At 43.5% G+C, this 19,507-nt stretch overlaps 1 protein-coding gene across 3 annotated transcripts in view; it reads left to right on the forward strand.

Annotated features, from left to right (window-relative positions):
• RFTN2 (raftlin family member 2) overlaps positions 1-12,038 on the forward strand; it is a 428,987-nt gene extending 416,949 nt beyond the window's left edge. For all 3 annotated transcript variants that reach the window (XM_085648739.1, XM_085648741.1, XM_085648740.1), the window contains exon 10: positions 11,250-12,038. The gene's annotated coding sequence lies outside the window, so the exon portion shown is untranslated. The remainder of the gene's footprint in view (positions 1-11,249) is intronic.
• Positions 12,039-19,507: the final 7,469 nt, after the last annotated feature.

Raw genomic sequence — 19,507 nt, forward strand, 5'->3', positions numbered from 1 at the left:
AACCATATACTCTTAAGTGCATTATAACCTCGCGGTAAATGCTAACTTTGGAATGACTGCATCAAAACATGTCGTGTTTGGTGTCAAACAACTTGGAATCATACACCCACACCAGTAACTGGTGTGGGAGTATGATCCCACCCTTCTAGAGGGGACGACATGTTCCCACTGTACTAAACGGTAGAAATCTTCTAGAGCCCTGGCATCACAAAATGGATGCCACCAGCACAGACACCGGGCTGCCCTCCTGCTGCTGACCGAAACTCGCAGTGGAGGAAGCCCAATAAAGGGTATCCTGTCACAGGGAGGTGTTACCACCTCCCAGACAGGATTTAGTGTATTGGAGCTGGGTGGGTGCACTCTTAGAGTGCCTTTGAAGTCCTGCACTGGGGGAGCAGTAGGCTCCTCTGTGCATATGCCAGCTCAAACCGGTTCAGGGGCTACCTGCCCCTGCTCTGGCGTGAAACTAGACAAAGGGAAGTGGGTGTAACCACCCACTACCCTGACCCTCCTAGAGGAGTGGTCATAGAGCTAGTCCCTCCCCTGTCTTCACTATAAGATACCAAGCATTTCCAATGCAATTCAGATTACACCTGGACGACGCTCTACAAAGAAGAATCCTGGCCCTTCGATGTTCCACTATCTCTGGAAGACTGAAGAATCTCCCTTGGAGTCAAGGAGTGACTCCCCTGCTTGGCAGGCACCAGTAACTTGATCAACGGTTGCAAACTTCACCGCTCCCGCCGGAGTCCGAAGTCCCTGCGTCCCCTGAAGCCAATTTCCTGACCTCTCGACAGCCATTTTGAGTCCCCAGCGAAGCTGTGGCATCTGGACCCCACGAGTGACGAGGAACAGCAATACCAGGGAACCGTGCACTGATTTCGAGTGCAAACCCTAAACAACGTTTTACGAACTTGTGCTTTGGACCATCTGTAGTCCAAGTCCCTAGCAGGTCTGGTACCGAAAATCAGCGGCCTACCCTGTCCCGAGTGACCGTAGGCTCCTGTGGAACTTTTCCTGCAAAGGCGTCTTCGCGGTTGCTTGCCCGTTGGCTAGTGACTCACCCGAAGACTTTCTCATCGACTTCAAGGGCTCTCCTGGTTGCTCCGGGCCTGCCCTCACTTACCTTCGCTTTGTACGTCCATCAGACCTTGCTGGTCTGCACCATCTTCAATCTTCATTCCGCACGAGACTTGCAGTTGCCAAGGTTTGTTGGCTCCAATCCGGTTGCCGACACCGTCATCAGCGGCAGACGTTGTGGGACCCTCCGAATCCAGCTGCTGGTCATCTTTGATCTCTCCTGGACCTCGTGAGCGAAGAGACAAATCACCATTGACGACCTGAAGCGACGCGACATCAGTGGTCATCCATCTTGCTGGCCACCGGTCACTGGCAAGTGACTTTGAACTCTGTCCCCTCAATTTTCAGGTCCTCTTCAACTTCAATCCATCTTCGGATTCCAGCTGACACGTCTCCAGTCGTCACAAGCAGCAAGTCTTCAGTGATCTCCATTGAAAACAGCATCGCGACCCGACACCAAAAGACACCTATGCACCCGGCTTCCGTGGGTGAGGTAACTCGTGCACTCCGGTGCCCAAGTGTGGGTTGGCCCTTGAAATACTTACCCTGTAAGTGGCTTGCTTGTTGACTTCTCCGAAGTGCCCTAAAACTTTAAATTACAAACCGCGACTTGTGCCATTGAAACCAATAGGACACCCGCGGCTGTGTTTAGACACTACACGCGTCTCCCGTGGGCTGATTACTTACCTGTTAACACTGAGGAAGTGAAGCCCCAGCGATTCCCAAGGCCCTAGGCCTTTTCATTTTGCAAGTCGAGTTTGTTAAACCATTTTCTTAGTATATGGTCTGGCACGCCCCTAGGGCTACAGCCATATTTGTGCTTAATTTATTGAGGTGTTGACATTTGAATGTGTATCTAGGTTCTAATCTCATAAAGAGATTAGTAGAGTGTATCTAAGAATAAATACGTATATATTTGATATATATACCTGTGTGGTGTCCTTTTCATTTGGTAATTCAAGAGATTATAAGGTAAAACAAGCTGCTTTACATTCCTCAGAGACTTAGCCTGAAGGCTGCTCTCCACAGCTACCACTAGGATAGCTTTCTTTAAAAGGTTGTCTTAAACCTATCTACCAAGAGTCGAATTGGACTGGTGCAAGGTGGCCACTATAACTAGTGACCAGCATATGCCAAGCCAACTTCTCACACCCGTCTGAGAAGCCATGCCACACTTTTCCTTTGTTTGAGCAGTGCTTAGTCTTTTGACCATTTGTGACAAGGTTGGCTCCCTGTTAACAGCAGGAGCTCTTAATTTGTGTAGGACTGCACCCTCTCAATTATTACCCATGAATGGCGGCCAAGCAAAATATGTTTGCTTACTAGATTCTGTTGAGTTTTCATCAGTTGTTGTAAAACTTACCACCTTTTGTTAACGTCTTTCTTTACTTTCCAGTTAACATCTATGAAAAGGTACTGAAGGTTTCTCCAGAGTTCATTTTACTGCTTCCAGCATTATGCCCATCCTCCTAGCAGTAGCAGCTATATGTGGAGCCATTTCTTGGAGGACATGATCTTTATATGTTAGAGAGTCTCTCCCCCTTTCCTACTGCTGTTTTTGGGTGAAAGGGGCAGACCACAAACTTTTTGCAGTCTCAGCGCCCTTTCTCCCTGTTGTGGCACGTTTCTTTTTTCTTGCCTGTTTTTTAACCGGCTCCCGGAATACCCTTACTTTTTTTCTTTATTATATATTGGAGTGTGCCGCTATGCCGCTGCCTCTCACTTTATTTCTTTCTTTTTTAGGTCAAGCATTCGAGACCTCTTGTATATACTTTAGTATATAATTCTCTTGGGCTTAAAGCCATTCCCACTGCTTTTCATTTGCATTTTTCAGTGTCCTTCAAAAATCCTTGCTGGCTAGTGGTCAATCCTTCCTTTTTGTCCCTCCTTTTCGGCAGTTGTTTACTTCCACAGAGCAATGCCTTAGTACTTGTACCCTTCCACTTGTCCCATTATAGCATCTGTAAGGGACTACTTATGTCTTTCATCAAAGAGCATTTGGCCAGAGTGCAGATGTTTTCAGTCGCTCCAGGTCCATTTCTGTAAATGGGACTGTAAATCACGTTCTCCTCTTGTTACATTTGCTGCACATTCAAAGGCTGAGATCAAATGTTAAAGTCTGTTTTCAGAGGGCGTCTGTTTTCACTGCTGCCCTGCTATGACCACAACTATTTATACTGATTTCCAGTTAAGCTTGCCGATGCACAGAGAAAATCGCTACCGTTATGATTATTAGGTCTCGCCTGAGCTAGCACACATGCGCTGCTCTGCAAGACATTTAGTAAGGGCTTTAAACTTTGGAAAACACGCTTGTGCCTGTGCTTTTGTTTTCTTCATCCGCTATTGGCCTTTGCATGCATCTTTCTAAGAAAGACAGCATGCAATTGGCCAAAGGCGGGTGCTTGTCCCGCCTTCACTCTGCCCTGGCCTAGGGTCCGCGGGTGCGAGCGCGGCTTTCCTCCCTCGTCATGGCTCATTAAGCACAGCGTGCACTTTCAGCTCCAAACGTGGTCGCTTTTACTTTCGCGTACCGCGCTTTTTAAAATTTATTTATTTACTGGAGCGCCGTAATGACTTTCTGTACAGAACACACCTCCCAAACATCAACCAGAGTGATACCGTGGCTTGTTTCTTTTCTTTGTGAACCACTCTCACTGCAGCCATGACTTATGTTTTTTTTTATCATTGGAGCATTGCGCTTTAATGCGCTTTAAATTTTAAATGCAGTACTGACCTGTACAGAGCCCTCATTGCTTTGCGTGCGCTACACAAACTGATTTTTGTTTGTTGTGTAGTGTGCCGTACTGGGCTGTACAGAGCCCTCATTGCTGTGCGTGCGCTACATGAACGGATATTTGTTTGTTGTGTAGTGTGCAGTACTGGGCTGGACAGAGCCCTCATAGCTGTGCATGCGCTACATGAACGGATATAATAGGCTCTAGCTCTACATGGTCTGCTGGCTGTTTGTTTTGCAAATTCATACAGTGCAAACTGAACTCAAGAGTAGTAGAGACCTTTACAAGACACCCAGTTACATTACACAAGAGCACATTCACACGGGAACACATTGCCTTTTAGAAGACACAGGAGATTAACTAATTTGCCCAGAATCACACAGTTTTTAAGCCAACGCCGTGACTCGAACAACACCAGCTTCCGCACGTGATCATAATGCGTGATTAATCAATTAATCGCACGCGATCATCATGCGTGATTAATCAATTCATCTCCCCATGGTCCCCCTGTTTACTAAAAACGGGGTGCCAAGGAACATTCACATGCGCTGTAACGAGGGACCACCCCGTTAAATCTGTTTCGTGTTCTATCTACTTGCCGTTTTTTGCATCTAATATTCGGCCTCTTTCTGCTCTCCAATGTGCCCCCTTCGAGATCCTCCTCTCCATCCGCATTCTGCCAACAACCCTCCTACCCAATAGTCGACCACCACGCACCACCACGTCCACCACCATGTCCACCACCACCACCATGTCCACCACCACGTCCACCACCACCACATCCACCACCACGTCCACCACCACCATGTCCACCACCACCACGTCCAGCACCACCACCACCACCACGTCCAGCACCACCACGTCCAGCACCAACACGTCCACCACATCCACCACCACGTCCCCCACCACCACCATGTCCATCACCACGTCCACCACCACTTACAACACCATGTCCACCACCACACGGCCACCACCACATCCACCACCACCACGTCCACCACCACCACGTCCACCACTACCCGTGACAGGTAAAGTGTCACTGGAGGGCAGGAGTAATAGGCGTGTCAACCCCGGCTGTACATGGGACATTTAAGGATGCATTGGGTGCGAGAAGACAGGAATAGGGGCTAGAAGTATTACACCGGACCCAAGATACATTTTGAAGAGGCGCAATGTCACAGGGGCTCCTGTTAAAGCACTCACAGCATCTCTACATCACAGTGGCATAGCTGCACGAGCCACTCACTCAAAACAAGCATTGGCATAGCCAATAGGTCTCGCCTTTGGGACCTTATAAGTGTTTAGCCATGCAACACTTGATGTTCTTGCACCAAGGATATTGTGCTGGATAACTAAACAATTATAAGGTCCCAAAGGCGAGACCTATTGGCTATGCCAATGCTTGTTAATGACTATTGCCTCAATTTAAGAGAGCAGTGGCATGCACGATGACCACATTAACGTCATGACGAAGCCCTCTTCTTTTTTGTAGTGAATACTTTGAACACAGTCAACTTTTAAGAAGTCTTTCTTATATGGTGCAGGCTGGACCACGTGGGCCAGTGACTTCTAACTAGTATTCTGAGAGTGCCTTGTGTAAAATGCTGACACAGTAAGTATCCTGTTTCTGTCATCTTGAGGCTCTCCTGCCCTTCCATACTGTGGCTCTCCTGCCCTTCCATACTGTATTCACTTTAATGCACTCTACCGAGCGCGGTTGTGATTATGTCAGCAAAACCAGCCCAGCGTGCTGTCTGACGGCTAGTTTACACCCTTGGGGCACCCTCTGATTACCGTCAGGAATTTGTGGTCCCTCGGCTCCTTCATTTTCTGTCTCCTCTGCGAAGTGTGAACCGGGCTCGTGGTACCATGTGCTTGCCCAGGGCCATGTGGCATCTGGCACAGTGATGTGCCACATTTCTTGCAATGGTGGGCATCAGGAATAAAGCCTGCTTCGGCTAGTATGTAACGAAAGCTCCTCCATTTTCTGAATGATGTGCTAAACTCTAATAGCATCAGCCAGTAGAGTTTCCTATACTGCAGGCATTATATATAATGGAGCAGATTCAACCTGGGAATTGTGCACCAAATGTATCACTTCCTCCGTAAGTCTGTGGATTTGCCATTACAGGAAATGCATGAACTGAAGGGGTGCAAGGGCAGGCTAAGCTAGGGCAGCTCTTAATAGGAAAGTGTCTGTGCCCTCCCACCATGATCAGCTTATATTGTCAGACGCTAATTATCACCACTCAGACCACTGACTTTACTGACTATTTTCCTCGGGAGCCTTCTGCATGTTTTTCTCTTTTTCGGTTGTTGAAGGCACAAAACGGGGAGTGAGTTTGTAAGAGTTCTTAAGAACATGAAAGAAAACTTTACCAGCTAACTTCAGCCAGCGCATCTGCTCTTCATAGCAAGGTCAGTGCTCGCTGTAAAATAAGTGTTCGGGTCAAAAGTTTTTTTCTAGGACTCCGTCGCTTGGGCTGCCTATTACCAAGGGTACCCAGGCTTGCTTCTACCTCCCGCCCTTTCTTCTCTCACCCTTTCCGGTTCTTTCTCATCCCTTCTTTCTCCCTTTCCTGCTGTTTCCCTGTATTTCTCACGCCGCTTTTTCCCTTTTTTGCGTATCTCTTGGTCTGGGACCATTCTTTAAATTCCGCGGCCGAATATGAGTTCCAGTGCCAACCAAATGCAAGTCAAATTACTAAGAGCAGGAGCTGACTGTGTGACAAGTGGACATGTTCCTGCACTTCAAATATTATCTCTTTTTTTATTTGAAAATGCTTAAACTTGTTGTTCAGTGGGCTGAGTTGCTCTGCCTGTCAAGCTGCTTCACCTCAAGTGGCACGTTGAATTGCATCATTTATTTCGAGCAGTGGTTCTTACCCTTTCAACTTCTGAGGACCCCACACATAATCATTATTGGAATTCCAGCTATCCTCGCTAAGTCATTACTGCAAGGTGAGGACCCCAGACAAAGAATTTTCAATGATTTGAATGACATAACAATAAACAAACAATACAGCAACAGCATTCCTCAAACAAATACACAAATGATGAAATGCTTTCTTAAATTCACAAGCAAATATAAAACAATTATAGGAAGGTTGGAGTTTTTATAAATTCAACTAAGGCCACTCATACGCCATACTGTATTGTGTTTGATGCACTTACAATGCTCCCACAAATTAATCAGAGGATCGAAACTTAATATATAGCCTCCAATTTCAAACTCCTTCTCAGTTCCAGAACGTTTAAAAAATTTCAATTGTAAATTTCGCTTTTTTAGTCATATACACTATATACACTTGTTAATATCTGTTAAGCCTACGTAGGCTTTGTGGACCTCCAGGGGTCCCCCGACCACAGGTTAAGAACCACTGATTTGGAGCAGACATACTACTGGTGCCCCCATAAGGCTCACCTTTCTCTTCAGCAAGGTTGGGCTCTTTACCCTGCACTTCAAAGGCACATTCTTGAGTTTTAAGTTCCTCTTTTTATATTCTAAGAAAGCGCCCCAAAACCAAGCATTAAAAGTTCTGCTAGCCAGAAAGTCAGTACTACCTAAAAGTATGAGCGTATGCCACGTGACAGTGGGGCTATTTCACAGTTCAGCGTTAATAACGCATCCTCAGTTTATATTGGCATACATTATTAGCACTAAACATGCACACTAAATCGTCACAGGAAAGTCGTTTTTTTTTACCCTGTGCTTCATTGGGATAAAAAAAACATGACGCCTTCTTCATGACATTTCATAACTATATACTAAGGTTCTTGCTCCCTAAACACCATTTACTTAATTTTCTAATACAACTATTCATACCTATCCAGACGGATTTTCCAATTTCTGTGACTGCCAATGTTGGCATGTAGTTGGTACCTTTACCGTGTATTATTTATTTCTGCATATTCACAACAATAAGCACCTACACACGTGTATGTGAATAACAGAAGACATTCTCAGATGAAGACACACATTTTCAACAGTGTGAACAAACCGAATGTGGACGTTTTCACCTATCATTTATGTGGCATGTCTATTTTTTTTGGTTTACCGTCTGGAACTTAAGCAACAAAAAAACAGTACAGAGGTGGAGTTATACTCCGAGGAAAGAATTACATATTTATTTTAAAGAAACGACTATTTTGAATTTGTGGAAAACACTAACATTTAACGCTTTCAAATTGGTTAAGTGAGGGATACTAGAGGAACGTTTTATGTTGTGTTTCTGTTATACGTTTCTTTGTTGCCTGCAGGTTTTCTTCTGCTCCCTCTCTCGAATTCCTATCCATCTTTCTCTTCCTTGTCTACTCTTCCCTCTTTCTGTCTTTCTAACAAACTCTCTCCTTCTTCTTCCTTCTCTCTCGTCTTCCACAATCCCTCTCTCCTTCTTGTTATGTTTCTCTCCATCTTATCCTCTGTGTCGCACACTCTTCTTTTTTCTCTTTTCCTATTGTCTTCCTCGGCCCTCTTATTACTTAATCTCTCTCTTTGTGCCTCTCTATAATGCTCTTGTTTATTTTCACCCCTCTCTTTCTTGCCCTCAGTATTCTCATTCTTTCATAGATTTCTTTAATTTTCCTAATATCTGTGCTCACTTAACTGTACCTCTTTCATATCTTCCATTTTTTCTCTCATCTCTCTTCGTTTTATTTCTAACATTGACTAACCTTTTAGTTCTCAAGCGTTCTCTTTTCTTCTTTGACAAACATAAGCTCGCATTTTGTTTTTCAGTCACTTTTTACTTTCTCCCCTTCACTCCTTTCCTTTTTCACCCAGGTTTCCATGTATTTTCCTGAAAGTTCACCTTTCCCATATAATCATTTCTCTCCGTTTTGCACTTTCTCTGTCGCCCTTTCTCTTCTTTCTCTCCTCTATTTATCTCATTCCATTCTTCCTCTCACCATTTTCCCTCTCAGCTTTTTCTTTTCCTCTCTGCTACTCTTTTTTGTGTCCGCCTCTAGTCTTTTGTCTTTTCTCTTTCTCTGTCTAACATTCATCCAAGGCACTCATCCTCTATTTCATTATATGTCTCATGTGGTCCCTCTCATCCTAACATGTACTATCTATTACCCTTCTCACAGTTTCACTAATTCTCTCTCTAGCTTCTTCTGTCTTTCTCTTTCAAGCACAGACACACACACACAATTTCTTGCTCTTTCTCTCTGTCTTGTTTCTCTTTCTTTGTCACACTTTGTCCTTCTTTTGGGTATCATTCCTTCTATTCTATTGCTCCCCTCTCATACCAACTCACTCTGTCTTTCTCACACACTTTCTGCTCCTCTGGAGTTCATTCTGCACTTCGTGCAAAAACTACCTAGCCCTTTCTGTCTTCCTGTATCTATTATGTGCAGTTCTCACCCCTATCTATCTACCATGCCACATAATTCCACTCCACAAATCTACTCCGCACCACACATTTCCAATCCACTCAATTGCATAGCAATTCCAATCCAATTCACATAATTCCACTCCACAACACATACTTTTTCTCCAGTCCAAAATAAATAAGCATTTGCAATGCAATAGGTCTCGCATTTGGGAGGGTTTGAGTTATTGGCATTGTAAATGACTATGCCATTTATTTATGTGTTTTGAAAAACTGCAAGTGGTGCATAAACAAACACTTTGAATTTATAGTCCTTGCTTACGAGAAGCAAGGCTGGCAGTACCTTCACCTCTTTTACTGTTAGCCTTGCTTCTCTTAAGCAAGGACTATAAGTACAAAGTGCACATTAACACACTGCTTGCAGGTTCTCAAAACACATAAATAAAAGGCATTGTCATTTACAATGCCAATAGCTCAAACTCTTGCAAATGCGAGACCTATTGCATTGTAAATGCTTGTTTTAAATTCCCGCTTGTCCCTACAACAGTGTCTATTCCAGCTGTGCAGGCAGGGAAATAAACATCATGGTGCTCTATGCAGGAAAATATTCTGCATATCCTGACCGTCATGTCCAGTATTCTGCACATTGCGTTCTTGAGTGAAAAATGAATGTATGGAGGGTGGGCGGGGTCTTTTCAGCTCAGACATCCTCCTACCTTTTAGAGATCTTGTCTCCCCAATCCATAATTGATGGAGTGAGAGAGAAAGGCAAGCCTCCAATAATGACTACGTTTTCTTGTCCATTACTTATCCATTACTGAAAGATCAGGAGAGTCTTTGTTTAAGACCTTTTATTGGCCGTGAGGAGCTGAGTCTCTTGTTTTTCAATTGAGGGAACAACAAAAGGGTGAAAGGCTTACGGTAGGTAAGTTGACAGCTATATGTCGAGTGTTGACAGAGATATAGTCATAAGACACAGTCCTAATAGATTATTTAGACTTTCCCTTCTTGCTAAACTCCCCACCCTCGGTTTTGAATTGCTGAGACTAGCTCTAGCCTTTCACCAGTGACCAGTTAGAAAATTGTTTTACCCTCATCATAAGAAGCTATTTGCACCTGTAAGCTAAACTTACAAGTTCACATACATTTGTGAATAAGGTCCACTGCCGGACTGGGAACTGAAACCGGCCGTGGCAAACTGCTTGGCCGGCCCCCCTGGGGGTGAGGGTGCGGCCGAACTGTTTGCTAGGGCCGGTTTCCGTTCCCAGTTTGGCCCTGTAGGCTGATTTGTTTTACAGGGGGCCGATATTGCCAGCCCCGGTAACAAAAACAGCCCCCCAGGGGCCCAAAACCGGTCCCCACCCTGGCGGTCGACCGGGGAAACGTCCGGTGCCCGCTACGGCTAATCCGGCCCTGACTGCCTACCATGTCTGTTTTATTGTAGTGCTGGGGTGCCGTATCCACTCTCCAGTCTTTCATTCCCTAAAAGAGATTAAGAAACTAGGGGGAATGCATAAGGCGATGAAAACATTATACAGCTAACATAACAATACACTTATTTTCCATGTGCTCAGAAACGATTGCTGGGATAACAGCTTGGTGTCAGTGGCATAGCAAGGAGGGAAGCGGTGGGGGCAGTCTGCGGCACAAGTTTTAGGGGGGGCGGCTCACCCCCCCTCCCCACTACCCATACACTAATTTACCACAGGGGCGGCAAACACAGAAAATCTCACCAGCACACATAGAAAGAGGGAAATGCCTCAGAAACTTTTTTGTGGTCCTTCCTGTACAAAAAGAATCCTGCCTACAACACAGGCACCCTTGCACCATGGTGACTTACTGCCTTTCGTTGTGTGAATATTTGATAAATATGCCCCAGCAAATTGTACCAACAACAGGTCGACCTACAGAGCTATCCTGTTATTGTTTTAAAGCAAATGTTATATTTCTTTGATGCATTTTTTTTAGAGAATAATTAATTGACCCAATAATACCTAGAAGGAAGTTGCAATCCGAGTTTCCATTTGAGCGTGTTTCATTACAGCATCCTGAATGTCATTGTTTATTATTCCCTAACAATGTGATTTTTTTTTTTAAACAGGGATGACATTGACAGATCAACATCAATGGCAAAGTGAGATTACACATGTGCTGAAGTACAACAAGGTGTTTCCTCAGCAAGATTAGTGCAGCTCACCTCGTCTGGCTTGTGCGGTGTGAACATAGGACCGCTCTGCAGATACAAAGATGATTAGTATTTAGATCGGAGCGACAACAAAGTATGCAGAGTTTAGGCCACTGGAGATGGACAATACACAACCTAAAAGTATCCCTGTCAGAGCCTCCGCAGACCTTTGGACACGGACTCTAACCTGAATGCCCACCGCGCTGTCCCAGAACGAAGAGAGGACGAAGCCGGCGGGAAGCAACTCTCGACTATTCTTCAGATCTTTAACACTACTAATTGGTCTGTGATGCTGAGTCACAAATGCAACGATAGTCAGGATTAAAACAACACCGAACAGACATATTTTGTAAGACCTTGGAGTCATTACACTGATTTCAACATTTTATGGGGTTAATGAGAACATACTTGGCTGTTACTAAGTATTGTGTAGAAAGCATTGAACATGTGCCTTATTGTGATTATCAGTAATTACCACAATGCCTTATATGACAAGATGCTGTGTATTTTTCTCAAGCAGCCCACTTACTCACATTTGTATTCAGAACATTTATAAATGTTTTGGTGTTTTCAAATTAAACTGTTTGCAGTACCTTGCAAACCTCGCCTTCTTATGTAATGAGATTACATGCTAATATTAGTGCCTGTATCTTTTAAGCAAGAATGAAAAAAAAAATTTCATAAAGATGCAACATATTAGCCATATATTTTCTGGTGTCATTTAAAAACACATAACTGTATGAATGAAAAGTGGTGTTACAATGGTGAACTACATGAGGAGCCAGGAGGTAAACTACTTTGTTTCATGTAGAAGATCACAGTGCAGGCGTCTCCTGAAGAGTGCTCTGGGATTCAGTGATGCTAAGTGATGCAAATAACAGCCACAATCAACTTTCATGCACATAAAATGTTTGCCTGGGGCCCTTCTATGATAATTGACGCAAACAACAGCAGCAATTAACTTTCCCTTTCAAAAGGATTTTTGTGCTAAAAGTTGACATAAGTGCAATGGAAAGTCTTATTGTTAACCTGATAATTCATGCAAATTATGCCTAAGGAGGTGGGGACAACATAAACCCCCTAATGTTCCACACAAAACCAACAACAATTACCCAAATTACCCATGTTGTCTGGAATCTTGGCTCCAGAAAAAGAAGCATAAGCATGGGGAGTAGTTATCAGTGGTGCAGTGCAACAGGGCACATTGATCCCGGATTCTTGCTGTATCCCCCCTCCTCATCCATATTAACTGATTTATCCCAGAGTGACTGTGTACAAAGTGTGATCTGTACTGAAGAGTGTTGCTTTCAGTACAAAACTCAAGCAAGACACTGCTCATACAGCTTTGGGCCCTGACGCAACACTAAATTGTGTTTAGCATCATGCAGGCAGCATTTCTACGGTGTGTGTGGTCGATGTGAAATGACAGCATTCATAAAAACACAACTTCTCAAGTTTCATTATTTGTCACAACACAGCGTATGGTAGAGCGGTGAGTTATATATAGAATCGCCTGGTTAGCAAGCGGAGTGTATAACGAGGACCGCTATGTAAAATAATTTGAAGGTGGTGGATAAATTGTAAATGAAAGCTATAACTATAAAGTTAGAATTTTTTTTATTTGTGCAGTTTAAACTTTGTTTGTAATTTTCCTAACTATAACTAAGCTTTAACCTTTGTTTGCAGTCCAGTGTTGCAAGATAAGAGTTGTTATGTAGAGCATTGTACAGTACAGAGGAGGAGAGTGTTGTAAAGTCTATTGTCATAGACTGGAGTATTGCACATTGGAATCAAGCAGAGTGTAGAAGTGTATTGGACAGTGTAGTTAAGTGTTACTTAGTGTGGGGTCAAGTATCATAGACTGGAGCAACAAGTTGCAAAGAATGGTTTGTCGAAGTTGTTGAAGAGTAGAGTAAGGTTTTGTAGACTGTCACTGTTATAGAGTGGAGTCCGGTGAAGTAGAGTGTCAGAGTGGAATATCATCAAGCACAATGCCGTTGAGTACAGTGAAGGAGAGTGTCATAGTGGAGTGGCGTATCGTAGAGAGAATCTGAGTGGTGTGTTGAGTGTCAGAGTATATTGCAGTGTTGTAGAGTGATGCTGCATACAGTGGAGTAGAGTGTCAGACAGTAGAGTAGGATATAGTACAGTGGGATAAAGTTTAGGAGAGTGGAGTACACTGGAGTGGGTAGTGTGGAGTGGAGTAAAGTGTCAGAGTGGATGGCTTATCGTAGACTACAGTAGAGTGCAGTAGAGTGAAGTAACATAGCATTCAGTCAAGTTAAGTGTCATAAATCCAAGTACCATGTTGTGTAGTGGGGTGTCATATAGGACTGGAAAGTGATGTGGACTACAGTAGAGTGGCATGCAGTCTAGTTGGTTTTTGCAGAGTGGAGTGGTTTACAGTATAGTGTTGAAGAGTCCATTACAGTTAATTGGCATACAGTGGTATGGAGTTCAAATGCATAGTAGAGTGAAGTAAAGTGGGGCGTAGCGGCATACAAAGAGCTGCATACAGTGTTCTATAGTGGACTGCAGAATCGTAGAGAGTAGTTTTGTACAGTGGCATACAATATAGTACAGTGTTGTACTGTGGAGTGAAGGGGTATAGACAGGAGCAAAGTGTCGGAGAGTGGCATACAGCGTAGTAGAGTGTTGTAGAGGGGAGTTGCATAGAATACAGTAGTGTGTGAAACAGTGAAGTTGTGTAGAGTGGACTCTTGTTTCAAAGAGTTAAGTAAAGTCTCGTACAGTGGAGTAGTGTTGAGTGGAGCAGTGTAACGTAGTGTGGAGTAAAGTACAATAGAGAGTATTGGTGTGTCATAGAGTAGAGTGGCATGGAGTGGACTGTACTGGCGTAGCATAGGTAGTAAACTGTTATAAATTGGAGTGGGGTCTCGTACAGTAGAGTGAACTGCTGTGTCATATAGAAAAGTGTTGTATAGTGGAATAGAGTGTGGTACATTGTAGTGTACAGGCACAGAGTGGAGTATAGAGGTGGACATTGTAGTTTTACAGGATAGGGTGTAGTAGATTGTCGTAGAATGTCATGAAGAGTGGTAGAACTTTTTTTAAGTTAAGTTATATGCAGTGGAGGAGAGTGTCCTACAAGGGAACAGCGGAGAGAGGAGTGGCATACACTGGAGTGACATAGAGTTAATTACCGTAAAGTGAAGAAGCATTCAGTGGAATACCGTATAGTGGAGAAGCATTCAGTGGAATACGGTATAGTGGAGAGTAAAGAGTGGAATAGTGTAGAATGGAGAAGGATACAGTGGATCAGTGTAGAGTGGGGTGGCATACATTGAAGTGGCATGGCATAGTGTTGGAAACTGTTATACATTGGAGTGGCGTACAGTGTTCAATACTGTCATAGAGTGTTGTACAATAGAGTGTATGGGCATAGAGTTGAGTGCAAATTTGGACAGTGGAATGTCCGGGGATAGAGTGGAGTGTAATAACATAAAGTGAAGTGGTGTCCAATTGGAGTAGAGAGGATTAGCATGCACTGGAATGTCATAGAGTTGATTACCGTAAAATGGAGAAGTATACAGTGGAATAGCATACAGTGGAATACTGTATAGTGGAGAGTAAAGAGTGGAGTGGCATAGAGTAGAATAGTTTAGAGTGGAGAAGGTTACAGTGGATCAGTGTAGAGTGAGGTGGCATACACTCAAGTGGCAAGGCTTACAGTCGAGGAAACTGTCATAAATTGGAGTGGCGTACAGTGTTAGAAACTGTTGTAGAGTGGTGTACAGTAGAGTTTATGGGCTTGAGTGCAAATTTGGACAGTGGGGTGTACAGGGGTAGAGTGGAGTAGAGTCTAGTAGAGTGGCATAGAGTTTTGTAAAGTGAAGTTATATAGAGTGTAGGAGTGCTCATTGAAATGGCATAGAATGGAGTGGAGTAGCATACAGTGAAGTGGCATAGAGTGGACTAGCATAGAGTGAAGTATCATAGATTGAAAGAGCGTAGACTGCAGAGGCGTAGATTGTAATAGCGTACAGTAAAGTGGCATAAAGTGTAATAGCTTATAGTGGAGTAGCTTGCAGTGTCGTACAGTGAAGTGGTGTAGACTGGACTGGTGTACAATGGAATGGGGTAGAGTGTCATAGCATAAAGTGGAGTGGTGTCCAATGGTAGTAGAGTGGATTGGCATACATGGAAGTGGCATTCAGTGGAATGACGTATACTGGAGTAGCGTATAGCTGAGTGGCATGGCGTAGAGCAGAGTGTTGTACAGTGGAGAGGCATAGAGTGTAATAGTGTATAGTGAAGTAGCGTACACTAGAGTGGCATTTAATGGAGTGGTGTACAGTGACACAGCGGACTGAAATAGCCTACAGTGGAGTGGTGTACATTGGAATGCAGTCCAATCAAATAGCGTAGAATGAAGTGGCGTAGAGTGGAGTGCCATACACTATAGTGGAGTAGCGTGCAGTGGAATAGAATAGAGTAGAGTGGCATACAGTAGAATGCTTTAGAGTGGAATAGCATACACTGGATTAGTGTATAGCAGAGTGGCATACAGTAGAGTGACATACACTGAAGAGGCATAGAGTGGAATTCCGTACAGTGTAATAGTGTAGAGTGGAGTTGTGTACAGTGTAGAATGGAGTGTTCTACAGTGGAGTGGCGTAGAGTGGAGTAGTGTACAGTGGAGGGGTGTAGACTGGGGTGGCGTACCGTGCCATGGGGTCGAGTGTAATAGCATACAGCAAAGAGGTGTAGATTGGAGTGGGGTACAATGAATAGCATAGGATAAAGTTGCGTGGAGTGGCTTATACTGGAGTGGTGTAGAGTGGAGTCGCGTACACTAGAGGGGTCTACAGTGGAAGTACAGTAGAGTGTAATAGCGTACAGTGGAGTGACGTAGACTGGAGTGGCGTATAATAGCATTGCGTACAGTGTAATAGCGTAGAGTTAAGTCTCGTACAGGGAAGTGGAGTGGTGTAGGGTGGAATAGCGTATAGTGGAGTGGCTACAGTGGTGAGGAATATGAATGTATGTGAAATTTAGCAGCAGTGTTGATTATGGTGTGCAGAGTACCGCAAAATAGTGAATTGCGCTGCCTTGCGTTTCTCCAGATTTATCAATCAACACAGGGCCACACATGTGACAGCATGAGTGACCAAGGGTACCGCAACCCAATAATATATCTAGGCCATAGTTATATTTTGGGCTATGGTATACCGTGATAACTTTGCATTATACAATGGTACATGGCGATGACAAGCCAGTATGTAATTGGGTAATGGATGTTTTTAGAGAATAAAAATGGAAGACATATTGTTTTTACTACACTTTAGCAGTGTTTAGTGTTCGGGCCTTAGATGTAGGTAAGAATTAGGTCCCTACCTCTTACTACTTTATTAATGTGATAATAGGTAGGGTTAATACACGTTTTATAATAGATTTTTAAAAAGTTTACGCCCATGTACTGCAGTAGTTTCACAAAATGTTGTGAAATTCAGCGAAAGTACCACAGTGACAAATATCATCAAGTGTAAATGCCTTATAACTTAAAGAATACTTAGCCTACTTACCTGCAGTACCCAAAAAACATCATCTCTGCACCCTAATGCATTACCCTGACACATCACATGTAAATCCATTCAGCCGTTTTCGTGCTCCGTCAGATACAATAGTCTATGGAAAAATGCACTGGTAAGAAAACAAGTTTTGGGACCCCCTCCCTCCCCCTTTATCTTTTCACCGCTTAACGATTCACCACAAAAGTTTTCATCATCTCAAAATGTAAAAAATGCTATAGATCTGGAAAGTGTTGTAATTTGGCAAATGGGTAGAAAGTCATTAGCGAGCTAATTTCCGAGGAATTCCTATCTTTGGAAATACGAACTATAACTATTGTTTTTATCTATTGTATTTGTTATGTATTTGTTTATTGATTTACATAATTATGTGACCATAAATGTTTCTTTTAGTTGTTCATGTAGTAATTATTCGTGTGCCTTCTAGTTTATTTTTTGGGCTTCCTTGCTACTTTTAGTGGGATTGTGCTACATATGAAGCCCAAAGTGAATGAAAGCCAGTCATTGTTGCTGTAAAGTTATAGATTTTTTTTCTCCCTAATGGCCAGTTATCACGTCCTCCATATAGTAGTTGTGTAACTCACTGCCAGGTCACTTTTCTATTTTGTTGTACAGAAGTAAATAAGGAAGATGCTTTTTGTTTGACTTGTTGGCCAGATAGCATGCAAAGAAACCTTATGTAGATTAAGATATATTCTATGTATGTATTTGTTTATAGGTTTACATTAGCATGTGACCATAAATGGGTCTTTCAGTTGTTCAGATCGTAGTAAATCTGAAACTTTACAAATGCAGTCTAGTTTATTCTTTGAGCTTCCTTGCTACTTTTAGTAGGATTGTGCTATATATGAAGGCCAAAGTGAATAACAGGCAATCATTTTATGTCAGGAACGGAGGCTTCGGATTAAAGTTACAGTGATTTGTAAAGCGCAAACAAAAACCTGAATGTAGCAAGGCGCTAGCAAGTGTGGTAGAACAAACCCTTATAGGAGTTTCTTGGTGAAAAGCCAAGTTTTTTAATGCCTTCCTAAACTGGAGGAGGTTAGGGATAGATCAAAGATACAAAGAGGAAGTAGTATCCATTCAACTGATGCAGTGTTAACTAAGCTCCTTCCTCCCCAATTGGTTCGGACCATCAGTTTCTTAGCCCCCAAAGATCTCAGATTTCTCTTTGGACTAAACCATCTAAAAGATAGTTTATGAAACTGTGGGCCAGTTCCATGAAGAGCCTTATGGGCAAGGCAAAGGACCTTAAACCTAATGCGCTGCCTGAAACGCAGCCAGTGAAGAAGTTTGATGGCTTGAGATGCAGATTTGTGTTTGGGAATCCCAGTTAACATTCTGGCCGCTGTATTTTGTAGGACCTAGATTCTGTTGAGGTGTTATTGCGGCATGTTAGAAAATAAGACATTGCAATAATCTAATTTTGCTAGCCCTAGTGCTGTGATCACAGTTTTTTTGGGCATTGATAGGGATGAAAGAAATAATCTTTCTGAGCATACTTAAGACCTGGAAAGTGGAGGACGTGACAGCCTTAACCTGTAGTCCAAAGGTTAGATCATTTTCCATAACCACCCCAAGGTTTCTGACCTTGGTAATGGGTGGAGAGGGCACCCAACTCCTCTGGCCACCAGGACAGGTTCCATAAAGGAGCATTATTTCCAAATAGGATGAGCTCTGTTTTACGTGAATAAACTTTAAAATTATTGAGGTTTATCCAATTGCCAATGGCTGCCATGATGTCACGAAAATTTACACCTATTTGGTTGTTGGGGGAAGACATGGCTACAACCAATTGGGTGTCATCGGCATATGAAGTTAGTTCCAGCCCAAAGGATCTTATAAGGGTGGCCAGGGATTTAACCTACACTTTAAACAATGTGGAGCTGAGTGAGGACCCCTGCAGGACACCACATTGCAGACCAATGGCTTAGACACAAATGGATCCAGAGCCACCAATTGTTTCCTGTCCGTTAAAAAGGATTCCAATAGTTTCAGAGCTGACCCCTCAAAACGAGCAGCCTGGAGACGGTCCACCAAAATTTTGTGATCCACCGTATCAAAAGCTGCTGATAAATCGAGGACCGGCAGAGCAACCGCACGGGTAGGTCACCCCGCAACGTAAGGCAACGAGTCAACCTTACTACGCGGCTCACGCTGACGGAGCCCATCACCGAGTTGGAGAGGGCTGTGAACAGGATTTACGTATAATAATGGATTCTGGACACGAATTGTCAAGCATACCAGACCTAGGTAACGAATGGGATTACGGGCTGTCTCTTCCCGAACCCGTTCTTCTAATATTCTTTTTTTGGTCCTGACGAAGCGCTGCTGGATCCAATAGGGACCATCAGATAGCGCGAAACATGTTGACCTGACTTTCTTTATAGCACTTTTGTTAACACACTACACGGGTTGAGAGAAGTGGGACATTATTTGGTTCTGTTTCCCCTCTCATAATAGCACTATCGTGCATCTCCATCCCCGTCAATGTTTTAGTTTGAACCAGGGACCTCCCAATTAAACTATTTTTGGACCCTGTCTCAATTTTATAACCTGCACTCACTAGCACACCCCTACCCACACACCCACACTCACAAATGCGGCAACTCCTAAAAGAAC

This window comes from Triturus cristatus, chromosome 3_2 (assembly GCF_964204655.1).
Source record: "Triturus cristatus chromosome 3_2, aTriCri1.1, whole genome shotgun sequence".
NCBI lineage: Eukaryota > Metazoa > Chordata > Amphibia > Caudata > Salamandridae > Triturus > Triturus cristatus.